At 36.9% G+C, this 25,491-nt stretch overlaps 1 protein-coding gene and 1 long non-coding RNA gene across 8 annotated transcripts in view; one reads left to right on the top strand and one right to left on the bottom strand.

Annotated features, from left to right (window-relative positions):
- LOC138187012 (uncharacterized) overlaps positions 1-7,155 on the bottom strand; it is a 43,486-nt gene extending 36,331 nt beyond the window's left edge. Inside the window, exon 1 of the long non-coding RNA XR_011175066.1 lies at positions 6,708-7,155. This is a non-coding gene — a long non-coding RNA (uncharacterized LOC138187012). The remainder of the gene's footprint in view (positions 1-6,707) is intronic.
- The window catches only part of dpr1 (defective proboscis extension response 1), a 454,795-nt gene that overhangs the window by 49,810 nt on the left and 379,494 nt on the right, over positions 1-25,491 (top strand). The window contains exon 1 of one of the 7 annotated variants that reach the window (XR_011175062.1): positions 1,365-2,174. The exons of 1 other annotated variant lie outside the window; for it this stretch is intronic. The gene's annotated coding sequence lies outside the window, so the exon portion shown is untranslated. Of the gene's footprint in view, positions 1-1,364; positions 2,175-5,288; positions 5,970-18,554; positions 19,009-20,069; positions 20,185-24,915; positions 24,979-25,491 lie in introns of those variants that run through there. 5 more of the 7 variants (XR_011175060.1, XM_069127427.1, XM_069127429.1 and 2 more) reach the window with 5 other exon arrangements.

The following is a 25,491-nucleotide window of genomic DNA, read 5'->3' as shown; positions in this document are numbered from 1 at the left end:
TCCGCAGAGAAAAAATTTGGCAAAGATTTCAGAATTATTCGGGATTCGAAGTAGAAATGAATAAAGAAGGTTTATATCTAATAAATTTGATGAAAAAAAAAAAAAAAATAAAAGAACAAGCGTATATATTCGTGTATCGAAGTTCGTTCGTGCTCGCTGTTCGAAAAGTTAATAAAAATGCTGGCTTTACTGATTGCGTGGCTGGCATGCTCAACCACATTGCGGTAGGTCATGGAATCGTGCAATATTTATTGGGCTTTTGCCGGCAGAGACTCGATTTTCGCAGTTGGTTACACGTTCTCTATGGTCTAAGTAGCATTCTCGTGTTGTCTTATCGAATACGCTGATTGCAACTAACCCAGTATTTCATAAAACAGAAAACCATCGAAGTTTTCCTTTGCTTTAATCTGCCCCCTTTCTTCTTTTTATTCATGACAAATCGAATTACGTTTATCTCGTGTAGACTTTCACCGATTCTCGAATAAGCATCGTAATTGGAACACGCGTTCGTTGATGCGAGCTTCATCACGTTCATTGATGCGAGCTTTATCACGTTTTGCAACTACAAAGCAAATTCTATCCGATTACACTTTGTTTTGTTTATACGATAGCTAGTATTCAAACATTTTTCCCAATTTTTCCGTGAAATTTAACGTAGCTACAATTTCGATAGACGTGACGTTCGAGCGTTGTTCAGAAAATAGTGCAGTTTCCATCGGCAGAAGTTTCGGATCGGATAGCGTCGATGAATGAGAATGAATAGGACTTAGAGTTGCGGAAGAAGGTATTCAGAATGTATAATTAGTTGTTTGGAAGCTTCAGTGTGATATACCCATAGAACTTCGTATTTTATGCGTACATATTTGCAATCTCTGAACTTGTAGTCGCGTTTTATTCTCACAAATATTTAATCTTGTTAGTGTAATGCTATAATAAATTGCTGCTTTCTTTGAAACATTCTAGATTTAATCGCATTTTTTATATCGTTAACAAGTTTCTTATGTTTGAAGAAAGTATAAAAGAATCGTCATTGATATGCACGAGTTCCGGTCTTAAGTGTATGTTAACGTTTTTCTTGAAACTTTGTTACAAACCTTGTAGCTTGTTAAAAGGAGTAAAATCGCGACATAGAAAAGACCGTAACAGGATTAATTACGTGTCCTGGGATTTTCCTTTCAGCAGTTCAAATCAAGTACTATAAAATAGGGCATACGGTCAGATACTTTGGTCAATTTACAGCAACTGTATACTGACTCACGACAGTGTTTGAATACTCATGAATAGACCGCGGATTTTTATGCGAATTCATATTTCTATAAGTACAAACCAAAGAAATACAACTTGAGAGATTTATTGCAGCCACTAGATATTATAACAAGTATTTTTAACAAACATTATAACTTTCCATCTTTTATATATTCCTGCATAGGTATTGCGCGAATCCCGTGTTTATCTGCATTTTCACAGATGCGCAAAATTCCGCAGTCTATTCGTGAAATATAACACTCTGTACGTTTTCGCAGCTTTAAATTTCTCATGAACGCAACGTTCGTAGTCTATAGTTACAAAGCATTACTACATTTTTTGTAACGAGTTATCTATCTCCGAGATTCCAGTAATTTAATTTTCGATCTCGCTAAAGATATCACGTTCCTTCATCTTCTGACCCAGTTTCTACATTAGGGGTAATGGTTTTCCTCCCTTCGTGCTTCGCTTATGCTAGTTTATGGATCCTGCGAGAAAACACTGAAGGAAAAAATAATGTCAGAGTCTTTGTGTTTCATATATCAGCAGAATACACACGCGTTTACGATAAGATATTGAAGGCATATTGGGACTGAACGATACAAAGGAAATATTTATTTATGTCTCGCGTAGGATGATGTGTAACTGAATCTCTGGTTACTCCATCAGAGAACCACAATCATTTGTGTGTACCTTGCTAATGAAGTTTTTTGGAAACACTATTATTTCTACATAGTAACAGAGTTTTTATTTATCATTCAATTATCACAAAATATGTCGTCTGTTTATCATTTTTTAAAAGTTATTGTTTTCTTTTTTACAGGTATTACAGGTATGGTCAACAAATCTGGAACTATTGAAATCTCGAGCATGCCAAATTATCGGAATTCTACTCTATAAATTATTTGTTCCTATAATTCATACTGTTAGTAAGTATTAACTTCATTTTGTAATTACAACGTCCATTTGTGCTTGCCCTAAATATATTAACTCTAATTATCCTATGAGTCACGTGTGGTAGTTCATATACAACTATATCTTCATTTGCCAATGATAAATATATCTTAACGTTAAAATTAATGTTGGCAACATTAATATGATATAATCGTCAGTAATTATAATTACAATTAATTACAAATATTTTTAATATCTGCAAAAACCAAGAATCTGAAATTTCGACAAGAATTTTAGCATTAAAATTATGAAAAAATTCAATTTAAAACGCTATTAGCTGCTTCCTAAAATATGATAGCTTCTGAATACATAGTACATATTTTTCTTGTTACTAATATCATTTTTAATTTTGTAATTATCTCCAAGGTAGAGTATCTCTGCTGGTAGTGGTTTTATCAAAAAGTAGTCAGATATGCGTATTTCAAGTCTGTTGAGATTTAATAAAAATTTTAATTTCACTCGGCAAATAAGCTACGCGGAGAATAAGAAGGTCCAGGTTACGAACGGTTGTGTTTCTCTCTCGGTTCATTTCTTTTCCTTGTTATTTACTTGTTCTAAAGAAGGATGATGAGTGTGGTTTTCCCTGATGCTGCGAAACGAGCCCACAAAAATGAGAAAAACGTGATCTTGTTGTTCCAAAACCAGATTGCACACTTCGGGCTCATTCGCTTTCTCAAAATTGAGTTACATCATCTTTTTTCTCTCTATCTCCAAAAGTACTAATTACGCAATGTCTGGTTGTTTCGAGGTTTGTTCTGGTTGTTTCGAGGTTCGTTCTGGTTGTTTCGAGATTTGTTCTGGTTGTTTCTGGTTGTTTTCGTACGATCTCACTTTCTGCTTCCTTTTTGTATCGAGTAAATAAAAATATATTTCGACAGAATAAACAAGTATTTTCATGAATGATGATTAAATCCTATAACCAGTGAATTACTTCCTTTTCAGAAATTTCTCTTTGACTTTTTCATTGATTTCGCCACGTACTTAACTCCTATGTACATATTAGGCACAATTTGCGTTGACGTATTTTCTATACTAATTAATATATACTAAACTTCTACACATACTGTAATATACGAATTAATGATTAATTAATTAAAACTATTAGATCGTCCAATTAGTTTGTGCCGTTTGTTATTTAACTCTACTATTTAAATCAATATTTGAAATATACCTTCGGATGCTACGAAGAAATGTAATCAACCCGCGTCCTACATTTTCTTATCCTCTTAGCAAAAACATTATGTCGTCATTATAAAATTCCTTCGGTTTATTAGACCGCAGATTTCTCGGAAATTTAAATCGTGTAAAATATCCGAAGTACTATTTTTAATAAAATTTAATATCAAATTTAGAATCCGTCTTTTTAAGTTAGTCTCATAAAAATACGAATTTGTTTAAATATTGGCAAATCTATTCATGATTTTAGATTTATTTTACTTCTCGTAAATATCTTAACGCTTCTAAGCGGCGGTGTGCCTGGCAAGTTTACAAACACGATTTTCTCAGAAACGAGGATACGTATGAGAAAATGTTACCGCATACTTTTCTCCCATACAGTTACCGCGTGCTTAATTATCTTTCTACCGTGTCGCGTATCTCTAGTTACGTGGCTATCTTGGATAACGCGGGCGTCCGTTCGTTAGCTACAAATTGAGCTGAAAAATCAGTGAACTTTCTTGTTTGATCCCAACGAAATATGGCGATATTTTAAACAAAAATTCACGTGTACGTGAACGTAAACGGGCATAATGCAGCTTTGTCTCATTTAGCCGATAGTCATCGATCGTCCCGTACTTTAGAAATCAAATAGCTCCATTGAAAGCGGACCAATTCCACTTGCTTGCAGCCTTAGCGAAGGTTTATAGACGGAATACGTAACGCTTTGAATCTTACTGTAACTTTAAAGATGCTTGACTAGCAACAAGAGCACCGCGAAATATAGATAAAACGAGAATAAAGGAGTGCTTCTTCCTACTCTATCTCGCCGGGTCTTCTTCCCTTCGAGATTTTTTAATGAAATCTTGTCGGCCGAGCGCCGTTATATGGGTCGTTTTGGAAGTTCGCGGAAGAAACTTGAAAAGATCACGGAACAAGCGGAATTTCGCAGGCAAGAAAAATTCCAAATTGTTACGTTACAGACAGAGGTGCTGTTCGAGTCGCAAGCAAAAAGAGTTGTATAAACAAATTTTATTTTGTATGTTTTCTATAATTTTATTCTATATATATTCTATGTATATTATCGACTTACTTCTTCATGTAGCATCAACGCATATCTTGTTATAACACGTATATGCGTATACAGGGTGTCGTGCGTAATTGTAGAACGTGGAATATCCAGGAAACACTAAGAAATATTCATGAAATTTCACGAGCCTCGAGAAAGGCGTACTTCCCTTATTTTTCCTGTCTCGCGGAACTTAATTGGTTTTCCTTTATTACAGCTCTTCGTGTCGTCCGCAATTGAGCACGGTGAATGCGACTTGGTAAATTGGACAAATTTCTTGATACTTTTGACTTTGTACTTTTAACTTGAGTTAATTCCATCACGATCTGCTGGTTTACAGTCATGTTTTCCGATTTACATCCTTTGAACGAAATTGTTGAGTTTATTGCAACTTGTCGGCTAATTTGTAATTGGTTTGAATTCATCGCTATTTTTAATTCAGTTTGCGAAATATTTCGTGCGCTGGATTTTCTTTGTAATTCGCCCCTTTTCAACAATCTTATTTCTGTTTATAAGCTTCTTAAAAGATAGAACTGTACGTACTTACAATCAAATGATATCCCGAATTTAAACCCCGCTCCCTAGTTTCCCATATACCGACGCGATCTATTTAGTTTGATAAAGAATAATCAAAGAACAAAAAATTTCACAAAACAGCTTTATTGAGAAAATCCAATTTTCATGTTCCAGTTCTTCAATAAAAAAATCTTATCCACTTTGATCTCGAAAATTATCTTCATTATCAAAAGACCGGAAAGTGTACGGAAACAGTTTATTTCCGCGAATTGTCAGATGCAAATACTTCGCCTTAATAAGCGTCATTTTCGCTCTATACGTCGTCTTTCTCCGAACGTGCGATTGTTATCGTTCTCTTTGTATCGTTTTCAGCATTTTTTAGCTGAAAATGCTGCGAATTCAACGCAGCATGGTCGCATAGAACGAGAAGGGGTGAACGAGGGAAAGTTAATTTGTCGCAACGTATCGCATTTGCGTTGTGACGCGATTTTGTTCGTCGCGGAGGATGCGACGTCGTTGCAACCCGGCAGCAAAACTGACGAGAGATTTAATTTCACGGATCAAAAATTCAAACAATTCGGTTGGAGCCGAAGCCTGGGCGAATTTCACGCGATGCTGCCACCGCGTGTTTTCTCGGCACACGAAAATCCTTCACGTTGCAGCCTTCCTTTTCTATCGCGGTTACAGCCAGCTGCGGAGAAATCGTATGATTCAGTTTAAGCGCTTGGCGCGTTGTGTATCGACGATAAAGTTTCTCCGTGAACAGGTACACGTACGACGAGACGTTCGTTCTTCTCTTACTCGCTTAAAAATTTAATTTTTTCGTGTGTAACTTTTTTCTGCCTACGCTGTAGATTAATTTTTAGTAACAACGTTTTAGAGATAAATTATTTTAAAAGAAAGGATAGACGAAGAAAGACTGTAACAGCTTGATTCTAAGAATTTTGGAATTCTGGAATGGTAATCGTTATAAATTGGAAACAGTTCCATTTGATTGAAGACGGATTTAAAAAAAATGGATGTGCTAACTGTAAGTGCTATAACTAGACTGTGAACTTTTACGGGGATGCATATCTTTCATATTACATGTGTTTTGCATAGTTTACACGAACGACATAGTTACATATCTTTCTTTGATTCGCATTTATTATGATCCATGATACTTTCATAAAATAACTACCGTATAATTAGTTCATTAATTTATATCAAATACAATTGCTCGGAATAAATTGAATTCATAATTCTTTAAGAAACGTAAGAAAGAATGCAATAAAAATTTATTAACAATTATTCGAAAACAAATATTGGTTACGATACAATATTGGAAATTTCCAAAATTTTGGGGTCTCGGCATGATACTAAAGCAAATTCAAATATGTATATTTCTGCAAGTACGTGTATTTCTTTTTTTATAGTCTATAAACTAATTTTTTCAGATAAGTGATACCAATTTGCGGTAGAAAAGTTTCAAAAAACTATCGTTATTTATTGTAACACAAGTTATGATACTAAATATAGGTACAAAGGAACATGATTCACATTGCGTAAATATAAATATAATATGTATTTTTTATTACATTAATTGACATATATCTTCCATGATATGGTATATTTCCTACGTATAAGTTGAATATTTGAATACATTCAGCTGCATAAAAGTTTGCAGTCTGTTATAACTTTGACTGGATTTTAATATATTAATATACGTATAATACAAATGTTAAATAAAAGAACAATAATGGTATTTTATAAATGGTAATTTGGTTACGTTATCATTCTCGTTCTGTTAAACTCTCCATTGAATTCACACTCAAAAGCTCTTGCTCTTGATTCTCCCAGAAACTCTGTGCCTCTCAACTTTGAATTCGGAACTCAACCGCCGAACTTTTATCTAGTCGTGTACACATTTTCCGCAAGCATTTATTGCAGCACGCACACATTTCACTTTTCTCTGTTTTCTCTGTCTCTTTCACTCATCCACTTAAATTCTTGTGTACAGACATATCTACATCCTTGAAACGTGATCTTAAAGCCTGTTCAAAAAATATTCTTTTCTCAGCGTATATCAATATGTTGTATCACCTTCGCAATTATAAGCAAACTCGCGTCAACTGAATCCAACAACTTCATTTTCTATACATATGGTACAGAGAGGAAAGTTCCAGTGAATCGTGCAAACAATAAAACCACTTAAAAACAACTTGGTATTCGTTCCAACTCGGTCGTCCATTTCATCCATGGTCGTCATGCATGTCATTCACTTATACGAACAGTTCTCTTTTATCGTTGGCAACAGGGTAATCGCGATCGCCGATAATACAATTTCCTTTGAAAACCCTAGAACTTGATGGTATACACAGGAGTTAAAGCGTCTTCCATCGAACGGAAACGCGAAACGCGATAATACAAAACATCGATACTCTCGTTTTTCCCTATCGCTAAAGTAGAATGCATCACAACGATGTCATTTAACCTTGTCGTTTTCTACTTTAGAAACATCTATATGAATTAGTTCCGAAATAAAAAGCTCTGTCGCATTAGTATTGCATGTAAGCAGTAACGTACCGTGATATGGTCAATTTCTATAAGAAGGTTGAATAAGAATCAAATGCGAAAAGGAATCGGGTAAAAAGGATCGATTGTTACTTGACGATTAATACGAGGATTAATTTGCCTGTACGTAGGTAACCACGATCGATGAAACTTCCATGGGGAAAGTTTGAAACCGGCGCGGATCTTTCATCGTTTGACGGATCTCCGACGCCTCGAATAGCGGTCGGATAGACATTCGCGTGACAATGCCGAGTATCTCGTGCACCAAAGATAATTACATCCCTCTCTGGCATATTATTGTCCCAGTGGACCATTGTTACCTGGCTGCTGGCGATACAATGGTTTCCTCATGGTATCTGCTGGCCTATTGTCCCGTAATTTATATTGTGATTTTATGAGTTTTCGACGGAGCGTAACGCCGCCGTTTGTGCCGGCGCTTACGGAATCGCGCTGTAAACAGCAGGCTGTACCGATAAGAGCGTCACCGAGTCGTAAATCATAGAGGCAGGCTGATGTTCGCTGGTTGATGCTGTTGAATCTTTATCGCGAACGATTTCGTTCTCTCGTTTATGGCTGCGAAGAAAATTGAACAATTTTGAAAAAAGCAAATCCTGCTGTTTCCGATTTTACATCGCATACTGTACATACATGACACGTTAACACACTGACTGCCATGCGAATTTTATATATTTTGCCTCGCGAGCTGCAGTAGATGGAGATATACTACACCATACTATTCAATTTTTACAAACATTACATTATATTTGCGCACTTTTTCTGTGATAGTTATTATTTGTATAGAAAAGGACAGGTAATATTTATTTTAATTTCTCAAAAACGTTTTTATATTTTGTCTTTTTTTTGTATAAAATGTGAGATAACGTGATAGCACGTATAGTAGAATATTACAATACTGACAAGAGTACTGTGTTTACTGTATTACTTCTTTTTCTTTATACACTGCGCAATATTTTATTGGACGTAATAATTTTTTTTTTTTTTTTTTTTGTCGCGAAAGATAGTTGTACAGGGCAGTAGGAAGTTTCTACAAGACTTCCTCTCTTGATGGAGAAAATTTTTTCTTGAATGAAATGTTTCTTTAGAAAACCAGCAATATCTCTTCATATTTTCAGGATTGTGTTTTTCTTTTCCATGGAAATATTTCAATATTATGGAAGGATAAGATATCGTAATATCAATGAAATATAGGAACATGTACAGTGTATATTGGATAGATGGGCAAATATCTAGCGTCGCTTTTTAATGATTTAACTAAATGTTTACGAAACGCTTAATATTCATGTAAAATGTTCAAAGTAGGTGGAACGTGTTCTTATTTAGGTTCCATTTCATCATTATTTCGGAAAAGCGATGTTACTTGACAAATCAACAAGCAACTGCATAAAATCCTAACTCCAAACATATAATTGCATAATAACGCGATAAAAATGCATTGTCTTGAAAGTTTCTTTCAGTTTACGTATGTCTTGGATTATTATACTTGTTGATTTATTAAAGAGACGAGTGATAAAATTGTAATAGTCAGTGTATATTAAAATTACATTAAGTACAAGTACAGAGATAATGTATAGAGATAATGTATGTAATCGTCGCTCGCTCAATGCTATTGTTCAACTCTACGCTATTCTACTCTATGATTTGTTATGATTGTCCTAGAGAGTATGTTCGTCTATTTGTATCGACCGGTAGTATTACAAAAAGTTCAAATGTAACTCCGGTTAACGATTAAAAATAACAGCGATAATGTTTTGTCCGGAGTTTGTTCACCTTTGAACCTAGCAAACCAAAACAATGTTGGCACTCCAAGGCACAACAATATGAGTCTCTTTCGATTCGAATCTTCTCATGTGCCACTGCACGTACTATAAGTTTTCTATACCATCCGAATAAATTGTCTGAAAAATAAAAAAGAAGACCTAAAACTAAACTAAAAATAAAGTAAAACTAACAGACTGTAAACTTCATTAATTCCTTTTTGCACAAGCTATGGCACAACTGTAATTAGCAATTAAGCGGTACATGCATCAGCTCAGATTTTCTAAAGCAGACTGGTTAACGATGCGTTCTCTGTTCGAAGCAATACCCCAAAAGGGAATAACAAATCACTTTCCAATTCTTCGAATAGGATTCATCGTGAATTTACGACGCCGCTGGTGTTATCGATACTGCATCGAGCGCTATTTTATTTGCTCATGGAGCGCGACCGCAAGCAAGGAGCACAAGGATCTTTCAGTCGATGGGGTTTACACGTTCGTATGTGTTTCTCTCTCTATTTTCCAACTTGAAACGGCTCGATATATGAACTTGCCCGAAATCGAACGCGTGTGTATTGCAAGCTGTGGCCCAAACATACGTAAGCATATACGTTTATCTACAAACCAATGCTTTATGTTACAAAAACATGCTTTCATAGTTGCACCACGCACTTTGCATTCACCTGTATTTGCACGCATGTGCGAGCTTTGTACACGCTTCGGCTATGTACGGGTTTATGTACACATCTGTATCCACTCTGGCTACTGTCCTTTACAAACCCATCTTCAACGTGCATTTATGGTGTTCAATATGGCTTGTATCAGCGATGGGACTGAGTTCAATATGTATATTATTATAGATGCAATACAAATAAATAAAATTACAACAATAAAAAATAAAACAAACAAATACAAATAAATAATGTATAATATTATAAATCCGATTCAAATACGACGCCCAATATTCACTTCTCGGAATTTGGATGCTACTCGCAAGATACTGTAGGCGACTACCTAGCGACATGTAAAAATTTTGGAGAAAATATTCGCCGACAGCTTAAGTAGCTTAATTTGGAAAGCACCTGCCCGACAAGCGGAAAATCCTGGGTTCGAATCCCCGGCCCAGCAAGACCCGATCGGCTGAATAATGTTTCATCTTACAGTGCAATAGTTTGTTCGCCGTACTTGTCAAGTATTCGATCTTCACAAGCCGGTTTCGAACCTCAGGACGAGTATTTGCAAGTTTCGATAATCTGCTTATAACTACTTTGATACTCGAATGGATCGAACCCCTTACAAGTAACAATTGAATCACAAGGGTCAGGAAGAAGCATACCAACGTCTCTGTTGAATTTCTTCTAACAAATTTAGGAAAATTATGCACGACGAATAAGGCTTCCTACAAATTCTATTGCAACGTTTGCATTTGTAATTGTTTAAAAACTAGCTGCCCGCCGGCGATTTCATCCGCACAGTATTTCAGTTCATGTTTATTACCTTCTGTTTGAATACTCTTTAGGAGTTGAATGTCGACAAACGCGAAACGCGTGTTTGTTTATTTTTAATGAGAAGTTTATATGACGAGTTTCGAATGACTTTAAAGGACATAGAGATGCGGTTATTCTATAAAAATGTTTTACCTCCTTGTTACCCTTTTACTGTTCGGTTCCTTATTTCCAAAAATCCTTTTTCATTCTACGCTTACGTCATAAAAGAAGTATACTGTCCAAATTTGACGTTTCTAGGTACAGCGGCTTGGGTTTTGCGTTGATGAGTAGATCAATTACTTTTGCATTTGTCATCCCATAAGTTCGTGCCGTTTTTCGAGCGGTTATATATGTTAAGATTGTTTATATACCTTTCAGTTTCATGAAAAAATGTAATCCCCCTCTCGTTGTACAACTTCTACCATTTTTCTGGTAGGGCCATTATTCCGTCTCGATAAAAGTTCTCTTGTTTTTCTTTAAAATAATTTTCTAAGCTATTTTTGAGAATGTCAATATTTTCAAATTTTTTACCTACTAAAAAGTGTTGTAATGCTCTGAACAGGTGGTAATCAGATGGGGCAATGTCTGGGGAATATGGGGGATGTGGTAAAATTTCCCAATTAAATTCAGACAATTTTTTTGTAACGCTTTTCGCGACATGCGGTCTAGCGTTGTCGTGATGGAAGATAACGTTGTTCCTATTCACTAAACCTGATCGTTTTTCAGCTAGTGTTTCCCTTAATTTTTCTAACTGAGTGCAATATTTGTCTGAATTAATGGTATCACCACTAGATAAAAGTTTAAAATAGAGTATTCCTTTATAATCCCACCATACACACAAAAGAACTTTACGTGGATGTAACCCTGGTTTTGCACAGCGTTGAGGTGGCTGATTTCGTTGGGACCAGCTACGTTTCCGTTCAGGGTTTTCATAAAGTATCCACTTTTCATCACCAGTTACCAGGCGTTTAAGGAATGGCTCATGTTTATTACGCGCAAGTAATGACATGCACGCTGTCGTTCGTTCAAGACGGTTCCGTTCCGTAAGTTCATGGGGCACCCAAACGTTCAACTTTGACACTATCCCCATTTTTTTTAAACACCTATGAATCGTTGTCTTAGGTATTTTCAGAACATTTGACATCTGTTGAACTGTCAAACTTCGTGATTTTTCAACAAGATCCCGAATTTTATCTTCGTCCGTCTGAGGAGGACGCCCGGAGCGTTCCTCGTCTTCTAAACAGAAATTCCCAGCTCTAAAACGTTGGAACCACTTCCTACAGGTGATGAAAGCGCATTTTCTCCGTAAACAGCACATATATTTTTCGTGGCAATTGTTACAGAACTTCCTTTCCGAAATTCATATAACATGAGATGTCGAAAATGGATACGCATTTCACTCATGATTTTTTACTGTTAGAAGTCACTGTGTTCACTATATTACGATCTTATACCCACGAAAATCTGCTCTAGCCTGTTCTCGATCAGCTAAGCTCAAGTGCATTGGTCCCTTATCGCCGTATGTTTATAAATCGACACATGAAATGTATACACAAAAGTCGGCACGAACTTATGGGATGACCTAGGAATAATCTGCTTAACTTTATTACTTGGAATATCTTGTTTGTTTCTGATAATATTAAAAAGTATTTCAGGTACAAGTTGAGTGATTTCGAGAGAGACATAACGTGACATGATTATTTTTTCCGTAGGTGAAGGCACAGAAGGCGTATAAAAGTCATTGATGTTGTTCTTAATGGATTCATTTATTTCTTAATTTGATTCAACTGGACATTGTTCACAAAAAAATGTTAACCTATTTATGCTTAATTAAAATTAATTAAGAGCTATGAGCAGACATTTTAGCAGATATGTCAACTTTAATTTTGCAAAACTTAATGTATGAAAAACGAGGAAAGATGTGAAGCGATATTCTATACTTATAAAGTTAAATGGGCTACCCAGTATATATAGATAGATGATAGCCGAGGAAAATTATTTTAAGCGAATGGAGAATTTCTAGCAAGAATTTCATAAAGTTTCGCATGTATTCGACCAGTGTTTGATTTTCATTGGAAACACTTTTTTTATAGTATTTTCCAACGTACTCGTAAAGAGTTTGAATCTGTCGCGTTTAGGTTCGAGTCTGCCTGAAAACGTTACTTCTTTTCTCCGGGGCATTTACGGAGATTTTTCCGAAACATTCAGTCGACGAACGTTCGAACCTACTTTAGCTTATCACTGGTTTGTACGCGCACACTAAGTCTCTGTGTGTTTGTGCACTCGTCTCACAGCTACTTCCTTTACCTATATATCTGATTACATACGCGTTCTCTCTACTGCGGGAATGTTTCGAAAATGTCGCGGTTTACGAAGCGACTCTCTTCTTCCTTTGTCCCCGAATCTCGAATTTTTCCATCAAGTACGGATCGAATGGTCTTTGAGCCATTTGCGGATGAAACGTCGGTTTTTATCAATAAAAAATATATAAATCGTCCCGTGTAGGTTTACACAAATGATATTTTTCTCTCGGAAAAACCGCCGACGAGAAAACATTTAAAAACTGATGGATTTCTAGAAAAAACAAAAATTGAACAGAGAACGTAATACGAGATACAAATAGCTCGTTCATATTTTGTATGGTTATAAATTTGAGGGATTTTTATAGAAAAAATTTGGTGGCTCGCTTGCGTTGGTTCTCGCATTGAAGAAATAATTACAGAATTTTAAACAGACGAATTTGAAGTATTTGTATTTGCTGATCTTCAGTGACGAAATTAGTACGTATTTTTTTGTTTTGTTTGTGGAAAATAATGCCGGTAGTAATAAAATTCCAATTAGAAATGTTCCCTAAGTGATGTGATGAACGTAAAAATCAACGGACACGAGATAATTCGTTAAGTAAAAGAATAACAATGTAAGTTAAAACTTTGTTATATTCAACCGATGTTATTGTAGTTTCTTACCGATATAGTATTTTAAAATCATGTCATGTTGATGGTTACTAAATGCTATTATCGAGTTTCGTGTATGGTAGAACGTAATACCATGAATGTTAACAAACAGCAGTAAAACTTTCCAAAGCATACAAGTTATTAGTCAAGATGCAACTGCGTATGGTTGCTTGATACCAATTTCACCCGAGAAGTTTCTTGTTTCAGTTTATTAGCTTCATAGACGTTGCATGCAACTGAAAATCGCAAGACTCATGCCTAAGCAATAATTTAATATTTTCAACTTATTATTTAGTTCATTAGACATATGTTATGTACATATTGTTCGTAAATGTTAGGTTTGCAACATATACAATGTCCGATTTTTGTATACTTCATATTGTCCTAAAAAAGCTGTTTATACGTAAAAAGTAAAAAATTCAAATTGTGTGTGAGAAAGAAAATTCTCAGTTTTAAAGCGATACATAAAATAATCTACAAAGAGTGAAATATTTGTTGGAAACCATTTCATCTTTATACTGTGAATCTCGCTTTCATCCTCTTTGTAATATTAATTGTCTTTTTAACGTTTTGACGGCCACACGTTTCGGCGCAGATCTTACGCACTTCTCACTCAGTCTATTATTGTACAATTATAATACACTTTTCGAAAAAATCACATTAAATTCATCGTCATTATTGAATCTTTATCACATTATCTTAATGTGACTCTATTTTGTAGACTTATTCATTATATGAATTTATTTATTTATTTCCTTATTGCCCCATGTAGTTGCAGAAATCGGGATTATAATCATTTTTCTGATCGTTCACTTTCACTGGTTCATGAGATTTACAAATTGCCAACCTTCGCAGTACATTTCGTGCAATCGTGTCACTTCAACAGAACACTATCAAATACAAAAGTCATTTTGTTCACGCGTAAGTGCTGATTGAATTAAAAGAAAGGGGCTGCAATTACGTAAACGTGATTTGTTAAGTGCGGTGCAAAAAGGCATCTGTTTTAATGCAGATACAATACGTTATGTAGACGAATTAAAATCTCACTTGTCTGCCAAGGAGGAACAAGCTAAGAAACTTAAAACATTTTTAAATTATATTACTGAAAATTCTCAATGCGAGAATTGATTGTAAATTTCAATAAATAAAAAAAAAATTGTTAAATTAAGCAAAATAAGAATATATTTATGCTACTAAACAAGAGAAAGAAAAAGGAGAACGTATAATTAAAAAACAAGAAGAAACGTTATTTGAAAAACAAGAAACAATGGACGTCTTATTAACGGCATATTAACAAACACTTAACAGAAGGAACTAAAGCAGTTATTATACTGGAAGAAGAATTAGAAAATCGAGAAGAAGCTACGCTATTATGAGAACAAAGTATAAAATATGCAAGAGCAAATAGATAGATTGGAAAATGAAAAATTGTTGTTATTAGATAAATTCGAATTATTTAAAAGGACTGCTGATACTACAAAGAAACAAGATTCTATTAAGATGCCATCTGTGGTGGCTCCGACGTCGATTGAATTGATGTTTACTATCCTGCTGGTGATGTTGAAGAGGTATAACGCAGAAAATGAAGCATGCCATTTACCGCACGAGACTGTTCTTTCCGATTCTGAGAGGTTAAACGATTCTCACTCCACGACTGCTTGGAGAAGATGTTCGCCACTCAAAAGCTCGCACGAGACTGACCTTCTTAGATTCGATCCAACAAGGCCTAAAACGAAAGTGCCGAAAAAATATGCATGTTGATCGATTTTCGCCGAACGCAAGCAAGTGGCCAATCAGCAGGTGCGCTCGAAACGCGGAGACCCTTGATGGGAAGAGATCTTGGAAGAGAATACTTTGAATTTAATTAGACAAGGGTCACGGAAATTCTTTCGGATGGTCCTCGACCGATCGGATCGTTGAAATTACCCATATTACCCTTCGGAAGTCACCGCGTTAATGACACACCCAGCCACTTAGACCACAACGGACATGGAAAATTAAATTACAGTTAGAATCGCTGAAGGGAATGCTTCTAAGCGCTCAAATCTTGACTCAAACGTAGCTTATTGACTGCGAATGCGTGCGTCATAAAATTACCGATAAAATTATCAACCGAAAACGTTCGCGTTTTCGTCCCTCCGGACGAAATACTTTGTTACTTTTAGATTTTAAACTATCACGATGTCTATTAGACGACACAGTCGTGGTTCTTTGGGTTTCGATCGCTCTTATTTTTAATAACTTACTTAAAGTGCACTGAAGATCAGAAAATACACTAATACACTACAGATTATAAAATACGCAAAGACTAAAAAATACACAAATGAATCGAAGTGTCGTCTGAGATCTGATTTAATTGACCAATCGAAACATCGAATGAAAGTAGTGCGGGAAAGAATCGTGGTGCGACGCCTAGACGCATTAACACCTGGATCTGGAACGCACGAAGGGCGCAGAGTTGTGCAAGGGGTGACGGCGAAACGTGTCTGGGCGCAAGCAGATCCTCACGAGGGATAATTGCAGAGAAAAGGGTGGAGAGTAGAGGCCGCGCACGCCTCGTCAGCGTCTCCAACCTTTCGGCCTTTCATTAACTCAAACAGCCCGGCTCCTTCGTCCGTAGAGCGGCTAAATGTAACCGTAGTCCCGGGCTGGATTGCATTCTGGAAGGTTGCCGGCTACGGCATCCGGTGAAACTAGCCGTTTCTTTCCGCTTGGCTTTCTCCTTTTGTCCGGCTGAAAATTAACGAGTAGTCAAGCAATCACGAGTTCACACCGCCGACTGCTTTGCGCAGTTGATCACTGCCTGACAACGATAGAAAATAGGTTCACCGGTTAGCAGCAGTCCGAATGGCGGAAACATAAAGTAAATAAAAGATAAAGCAATATATTCAGCGATTTCATAAGAGCGGATGTTGGATATGTTTCTTCTGTAAAAGATGGTTTAGGCACGCTCATTGATTTAGTCTAGGGTCGAATACCCGCACGCTATTAAATGGTTTAGGGCATAGAAAGTGTTTGAAATGAGACATATATGTCGGGTTTATATTAGAATTAGGGTTAGGGGCGTGAAACGAATCTTCGTTTGGATTACACAGTGTCGTTATGCAATAGAGAAGACATTGACTAGTGCAAATACGATTATTATAGGATTGGACAAGTAACTGTGGTAATTAGATACTCGAGAGACTAATGACAATGATCCTAGGTTCAATAACGAATCCGCGGTCAACGGGACGATAGATGAACATGCTCACAAAATCTAAGTCGGACTCTTTGTTAATATTCACTGATCGTAAGGCGTTACTCTTTTCGTTGATGAGATCGCAAGAAAGAATGAATTTCCGTGTCGATGATGCCACGGAGGAAAACTATATTGGGGTGTGTCTAAGGGCACGCGATCATCGGATTCGTCGAGGATAGCCTTCGTTCAGAAAGTAAGGGGAATTGGCGTTGCTGCTAATTGGTCAATCTCCATATCGGTGATATGACGTCGTTATTCGTCGTTTCTCGTAGTTGAGACAAAGACTGTTTGTCTGTTTGAAGGACTTTAATTAGCTAAATCTTAAGATTTATAACGGGCCCTCAGGCTAGCTGAACATGTACTGCGGAGACGCATCGACATCTGGCAATCATCTTTCTCGAAGAATAGGGTCTGCGTGTGGCGAGCCACGGGACAGAGACCGTTGGAATGTTTACTGTTGCGTGTCGCCAGAAATATTTCTTTTAAGGAGAGCTATAGAATTACTCCATACCTTCGTTAGACAAAGCGTTCATCCCGTGACCGCGGCTACATTCGGCGACTGGCTGTCGCCTCGAGCCCAAGCTCATTATCACAAATCTCGAACAAATACAATCGGATCGAATGACGACAATTGTTTAATTACGCCTATAATAGAATCTAGATTACGGTGTTAAGGGATTTTCTCGAAGTTCCAAAGGGAAGTCTCCGATGTCCTTTCATCTCCGACATATAAATTGGTCTTTCTTACTCAAAATATCCTCGATATTTTATCCAAATAACCAGCTAGCTTTCTTCTAACAAGTTTTGTTCCTTTGAAAGTACATCGAATCGAGTAGCGATTGAGAATCATAAGGCGTCAAGTTCAGCCACACGTAAAAACTGTATTTTACCGGAAGAAGACGAAAGAGAGAAGAAAGCGGAGGTTAAGAGCATATTTACTGTATTGGTATTGGTATCGTAAGTTTGATATTTGAAGTACCAAATGGGGAATAAGTGCGATAATAATTCGCGTCTGCAAACTTTGCCCTTGCTCACTGCGTATACTATTTTTATTGACATCAAACTGAGATACAAGATCAAAAGTACTAAACTCTCAGTAAATATCGGATATTTGTAACTACTTGCGATTTTAGTTTAGAGAAAAGTTATTGAAAATTGCAGAAATTAAGAAGCCTTTTTCTATTAAGGTTTATATAATCTATGAATATAGATAGATGACGGAAATATTTCGAAAAATTACATAGATACAATAAATGATATATTGTTTCATTGACTAAAAGAACTTCTATTTGAACGATTATTTCAATAACGTTCGATGCTGCTTTCCAATAGAATGCACAGTAACGATGGTAAAAAATTATCTGACGCAAAGGAACTGTGTAAAGAGGAGTTATCGTGGCGAGAGAAGGGGAGGGGATGAAAACGCAAGGAAAAAAAGAATTTTATCCCTCTCGGCGTGCTTCTCTCGTCTAACCCCATTCACAGCTTCGTACGACGCGATTTTGGGGTCCTGTATCGTGGAAACTTTTTGGCCGCAAACAAGAATAAGTACTTCCACTCATTTCACGTGCCAGTCGTTGTTCCTTTAGATGATAGTCGACTCAAAATACGAGATCGGCTCTACAAGATTACTTCCAATGAAAACGTTTGCACGTTCTATATTATTCGTCATTCTCGTTACTAATTTCTGCCTATAATGGCAATTCGTTTGTCAATTTAAATGAATATCGTATCTAGTGTAGATCGATAATGAAACCGACTGATATTGTTATTTTACTCGATCACGCGCTTGCAATTTCGAAATTTGATATTTTATCGAGATTCGTATTTGTATTGAAGATTATTTGTAAATGATCGTTGCATAATGAGACACTTATCACCGAATTTATGAGTTTGTTACACACACGTAACCTAATTAAAGTTCCTGCGGCCGTGTCGTAGCATGAAAATACGCTCATAACGTGCTGAGTCACGTAGTCAATACTTGCATCTGGATTCAGTGTTTGGTGCATCGTGGCAAATGGCTTCACGTCCTCCTTTTGCAGCCTATATCACCCAGGTAAGCAGAATTTTTTCGCTGAGAATTTCGTTTGATAGGTACTCCACAAATAATCTCCCCTAACTAGCGCTTTAATTTCCATTGATCATCGATACGATATCCGTGTAATAAAAATCCCTGAGTTCTCTGTCCAAACGAATACAATTGAATAATGGAAATAAATAAGGTTGCAAGTTCTAAAAGATTAATCTTTCGAGAAGAACAATTTTCCGCTTAACAAAATGTTATTTACTGATAAAATATGTCGAAACTTATTTATTGCATATATCACACTGTACTTTACATAATTTTACAATGTTACAGCTATATTATACATAACTGTATGTACTTGTAACAATAAATTTACGCAAACAAAAGATAATCAGTAAATGCTATATAATATCTCAAAGAAATCTTATATCTATTAATTATATCTAAAAGTGGATACATCTGCTTTGTCTTCCGCGACTCACGCAATTATCCCTTGTCCTTTCGACTTCTTTATTCGGAACTGCTTTTGTGTAGAATCCATCGTTGCCAGCAATATTTCGTTTTAACAATATTCCCCTGCTGTTTTTAAGTAGCGCAGTCCAATTCCTTTAATATCTGCAGGCAGAGTGCACGAGTTCGAAACTTTCCACGCTAGAATACTACGTGAAAAAAGAATCAGCCCAGATTTCGCTGACTGTGCGGTGCCTTCCTCCCTTAACCAATTCCGCTTGCTTCGGCGATTTTTTATCATGATGGCTTTCGCATTCATGAAGTCCGGATCATCAATGATCGTGCAACAGCTCGATATGTTAATTAAGTTTGCACTCTAGGAAGATTTCTTAAACGTAGCAACAGTAAATATGTATGTAATATATTTATATCAACTTTAGAAATTAAGGAAAATATGTAGCGGCACATAAGTCAGAGGACGTTGCGACTCATGTTGTTGTTTTGCCTTGGGACATTGACACCGTCTTGACGTACCAAACGTAGTAATAAACAAACTCCGGACAAAACAATATAGCCGCTACGCGCAACCGTCAACCGAAGTCGAACTTGAACTTTCCCTCCCCCAAATTTGAGCTGGTACTCCCCCGACCAGTATAAATAAACGAACACGAGCGTTAAAACAAGAAGTTAGTCAGTAGTCAATCACGAATCAGTAATCAGTTATCAGTTAGTTAGTATGGAGCATTCTTATAGCGAGTTAGTATCGAACAATCTTACAACGATTAATATCGAGCAACACTTAGCGAACGACGACTAACTCTGTACTGCAAATAGTTTCAAACATATTGACTACACTAAGTATCAACTCGTCTCATCACTATATACACCAACACGAATAATCGTCCTCCATAGGTGTCTCAATTAGATGTATATATATATATTTTTGTATGTATATTCATTGATTTTTCCGAAACGGTTTCACCAATCGCAATGATTGTTTTTGCATCTTGCAGGACATCTCTGAGTTTTTTCATAAACTATTGTTTATTGCAAAAATCTAATTCTTACGTATGTTTGTCTATTGCTCTGCGCTGGACTAAGTTGTCGCGATGAAAACTTTTACATCTTGTAGGGATAGTCCATCGACCGGGCCCGTTTACAAAATGTCGTCAATTTCTCCGTTCTTAGCTACAGTCGTTGCAAATAACTCGTTATTGGTCGATTTCAGTTCATCGCGTCTGATCGTTCCACCGGAAAACTCGTCGCTGCAAGCGATGGAATTGGACAGTTTCTTTACAAAATTGTCTCTGAAAGCGTACTTCGTCCGTTTTTCTACGTAGGTTCATCGCTCAAAGCTGATTTAACCCGTGTCTTTTATTACTGATTCTTCGCTTCGAGTATACTTGAGTCGTATCTGTGCGCATTGAAGAAGTCCTCATCGTAATCTTTGAATTTCTGCAAGTGCTCTTCCGTCATGCGGTTTATTCGGAACTTTGTTGATGCTAGAGCAGATACGGCTACAGCGTCTAAATTGTTCACGCAACTAAGAACGACGTAAACCTTCAAAATTCTTTTCGCCAAGATCAGTCACAGTCCTATTTATTATAGTCCCTTGCAGTTTACATACAGTTACTGTCGAACCTACGGATAGGGGCTGACATTCTTTGTTCAACGTCTCCAGAATCTTTGATCATTTGAAGTTTGCTACTGCTGGAAATATCGGGACGTAGCCATCGATATCTTTGAATCGACTTTCGATAGATTTGTTGTCAAATTTTATAGGCATCGAGTCTGGAAATTCCCCATCTACCGGCTGATTTCTTCGAAGTGCTGGCCATGTACATTTCTTTACGATTCCCATTGCTCTGTATGTCAAACCATCAGGAATTGATATGTTTCGTTTGCGATATAACTCGTGATCAATGGAAGAGTACTCGGTTTGAATCCCGAAAGGCCTGGTCGATTTTTCAGCCGACGCAACTTAGTCGTAGTTGCGTCTGCTTATTTCAGCGCAGTCTCCGATGGTTCGGAGCCCATCTTAAACTGCAGGTCCTACATGTTGCCTAACTATACCAAAAGCTATTGTTGCACACCTCGCCAGTATGCTTCAAGGCACTCGACTACCAGTATCTTGGCGCGGAGAGACGGATGTTCATGTGCCTTGGAGTACTAGAGTCCGTGTAACGTGAGTGCCGCAATAATACGCGTGTTGTAGTGTAGCCAAAGTAGTTGCTAATGACTTCGTAGCTGATGCGACTTTAAATAAATGACACAAAAAAAGATAAGTCGTGATCGCTCAACTAATGTTATCGAACGCGACAATCCCCCATACTCTTTCTGCGTGTGCCGCATACGAAGCAACAGTCCGGTCGTGCTCTAAATAAATAAAATACAAATAAAATAGAAATTTCATACTTTTAATATTTCATACTTTTTCTAGGGAAGCACATTTTCTATTTAATTTCTCTTATACGTGCAATCGCCGTTCGACTTTAGTTTCCAATATATATGAAAATATTTTTCAGGGCTTGGGGTAGGTTTAAATTAGGTTTACGTTAGATAATAAATAAAAAGGTAACTATATAATTTATATGAGATTTTATAGTACGTTGTTATCAATGTTAAATTGACATTAATATTAATTGAAAACATCTGGGCTATAATATTAAAGAAGATTCAAGATTAATTAGTGAATTTGGTGATGTTTCTATTGCACACGATAACGGAAGCCTCGAACAGTGCAGCAGTCTTCGATGTAAAAGTGCGACGTGATATGGAAGAAAAAAGGCCCAAGCCGTTATCTTTCCTGATGCAAAGATTACGCAATTTGTTAGACATCCAGAATCACGTCAGCTTGATCTTGCATGATCCTCTGCCTAATCCCCGGTCAATCCATGCAGCAGTCTGTGGTTCCGCGTGTGCGTTAAGCGCCGCCTCTATGAATTTGTACAGCAGTTAGGCACGCGTTATATACGTGCCGGGGAATTTTCACCCTCTGGGATCGATCGTGATACGCGCGAAAAGCGATTCAATTAGACAGAAAATATCCGCGCATGTTCCGGTTACCTAAGTATTCCAATGGAACTCGAAAACGCGCCCCGGCTTCGTTACCAGCAAATGCCAAGTAATTTTGCGTCTATACACGTGCGAGAACAATCGCGTATCGAGGCAAGTTCAACACAATTTCGCGGGAATCCGGGATTTTCGGTGGAATTTTGCGTGAAATTCAACCCACTGACCCTCTCGACTACTACGCGACTCCTATCCTATTGTTTGAAACACACAATAGTCCTTCCAGCTGCAACGAATCTTTCAAGTTTCGTTCATTCGTAATTCGTCTTCGATTTATTTTGTAATCTTCTTTCTCAAACTTCTGATCCACATTCTAATTATGGAAGATACGTTGATTTCGTCTTTCCGATTGTACCAGTTGTATAATAGTTATTACTAAATTTTATAATAACCATGTAGCAACAAAACGTACTATCAAAGATACGATAGAAAGCCGAAGAACCGCAGATATGTCGTATTATGTTTTGTATGTAAATTTGATGCCGAACTATAGATTGCTAATTCTACTTAGAGTTTACAGAAGAATCACGCGAGGTGTTTGTTGGTAAGGCTCGCAGAATGATCGTAAAGGAAGTAATTTTTGAGTTGCAATCTATCTATAATGTAACATATGTAGCGACACATGAGTCAGAGGACGATGCGAATTGAGAGCGACTCATGTTGTTGTTTTGTCTTGGGACATTGACACCGTCTTGATGTATCAAATGTAGCGATAAACAAACTCCGGGCAAAACGATGTCGCCGCTACGTGCAACCGTCAACCGAAGTCGAATATAAACTTTCCGGTACTCTCCCAACCAGTATAAATAAATGAACACGATCGTTAGGACAATCAATGAGTATCGAGCATTCTTATAGCGAATTAATATTGAGCGAACGTAAGCATTACCTTGTATACGCATATCGAGCAACACTGAGCGAACGAAGATTAACCCTGTACTGCGAAGAATTTTAAATACATTGACTACACCAAGTATCAACTCGTTTCGTCACTATATATACCAACACGTTTAATCGTCCTCCACACATAATACATACAATAAAACAGTGAAAGTATTGTTACTACTCGTAATCTATGCAAACCAAAAAACTAATTTTTGAAATTTTTGTCTATCTTCTTATTTCTTTGTTCGCGTCACGTAAAAGCTACTGATCAGATTTTGATGGGGCTCTCTCTGTTGTACCCATAGCTTGGAGTCCGACGAAGAAAATAGGATATGCTTCATCTCGATCCGTTTTGTAGAAGCTGAGAAATAGCCTGGCATTCGAGTTCTATGCGCTCCTATGTTTGATAGAGGTCTAACAAGGATACTTATCGTTTACGCCGTGTTTCTTCTGAAATTAAAAAACCTTCCTATAATTTAATGTTTTCTACGAACAATAAAAAAATATATTTTTTATTTATTATTGCTTAGTCCATGCCTTTCGGCTTTGGACGAATTTTCGGTTTTACATCTCTTATACCTATTTCGCTTTTTATATACCTAAAAACAATATATTAAATAATATATATTAAATAATAAAAAGTATGTAGATATGTCATTCACAGAAATTGATCTGCTTCAAACTATTAATAATCTACGCGAACGAAGTCCTGGACGAAGCTATTCGTAGAATATCAAAGAGTAGTAAATAGCATGTTCTTTAGGATTTTTATCTTTTTCGTTCTGAATAGCCTGTTGTAAACTCGAGATTTCTGAAAGGTTAATTAGAAATACATGTAACGCTAGCAATTGCCGAAGTTCCTGACCTGGGGGAACATCGCAAACCTTCTGAAAAACCTAACAACTTACGTCAGTTCAGGTATCGTGTCAGCTTCACCATGAGAAAGCGCGTAAACGGCACACGGAAGAGCAACGTTCAGGATGACGTTGATCGAAAGATTAATCGATCAATCGACGTACATGCTGAACGTTTCTCAACAACACCTCGGACAGTTCGAGTATACAGACACATTTTAGAGTCGCTGCGGCACTCAAATCGATCGTACATTCTTAGAAACATACTCAAATAAACCAAGTTAAACAGGTCAGTCGTATTCAGTTTCTGTTGTTACCTTACTTCTTCGTTAAACTTATCTTCATTAAAGATTGTGTTATTTTAGTGCAGTTTACTGCCTTTCAATCATCTCTATCGCAGTGAAGCGTCGCGTTATAGGGAATCACGTACTGCTTGCGATATCGACACGATCGAGACGAGCTTTTAGAAGCCTCGTTAGCTCGGTACCTCTTTGCACCGTTCCATTCGCGAAGGCGTGAGTACAAATCGTCGCATATTATTTATAAAAACATGGAAATTGCGTCAAAGAAGTTTGGGAAAGATCGCGATAAGAAAAGTTCCTGATAGTCCATATCCTTGACATAGCGTTTCGTGATCGTCATATTTTCCAGTTTAAATGATTACGTTGGGCCAGCGGTCTCTCGTGAGAAGGAGCGTCCATTGTTCAATTGTTGACGAAGTAACTCTTCGACGAACAAAGTGAGTCTATTTTACAGTAATTATTTCATTTATTTCGCTGCTTTACTTCGATTCGATACCGAGGATGCACGAAAACAATGCAACCGTCGGGGCTAAAATCTCGTTTTCGCTCAGTCATAATCTTCGTTTTAATGATAAAAATGAACCCCATAGATCACGTGTACGCAAGAGAGAGAAAGATTTAGTTCGCAGATATCGCCATGTAATTGACGTGCTTGCACGGATATAAGGTCGGACAAAGGGTTGTTCTCGGGTCAGAAAGTTTTTTTTCTATTGCATCATTATTAACAGACAACAACCCGCAACGTTCGCTCGAAGGCCACTCCAATTATAGTCAAATACAACAGCCGAATTACTCTTCGTATACTCTCGTACGTAACACGCTCCACATATCTTGAAAGAAAACAAAAGCATAACCCGTCAAAAAAGAAAAAAGAAATACTCGAAAATAGCAGGATTTTCAGCAGCCGCAACTTTGATTCTTCCCACAAGATTTTCGTTATCGTATCGGAA

The sequence above is a fragment of the Bombus flavifrons genome, chromosome 14 (assembly GCF_040668555.2).
Source record: "Bombus flavifrons isolate JBK064 chromosome 14, iyBomFlav1_principal, whole genome shotgun sequence".
NCBI lineage: Eukaryota > Metazoa > Arthropoda > Insecta > Hymenoptera > Apidae > Bombus > Bombus flavifrons.
This window is presented reverse-complemented; position numbering and strand designations above follow the sequence as displayed.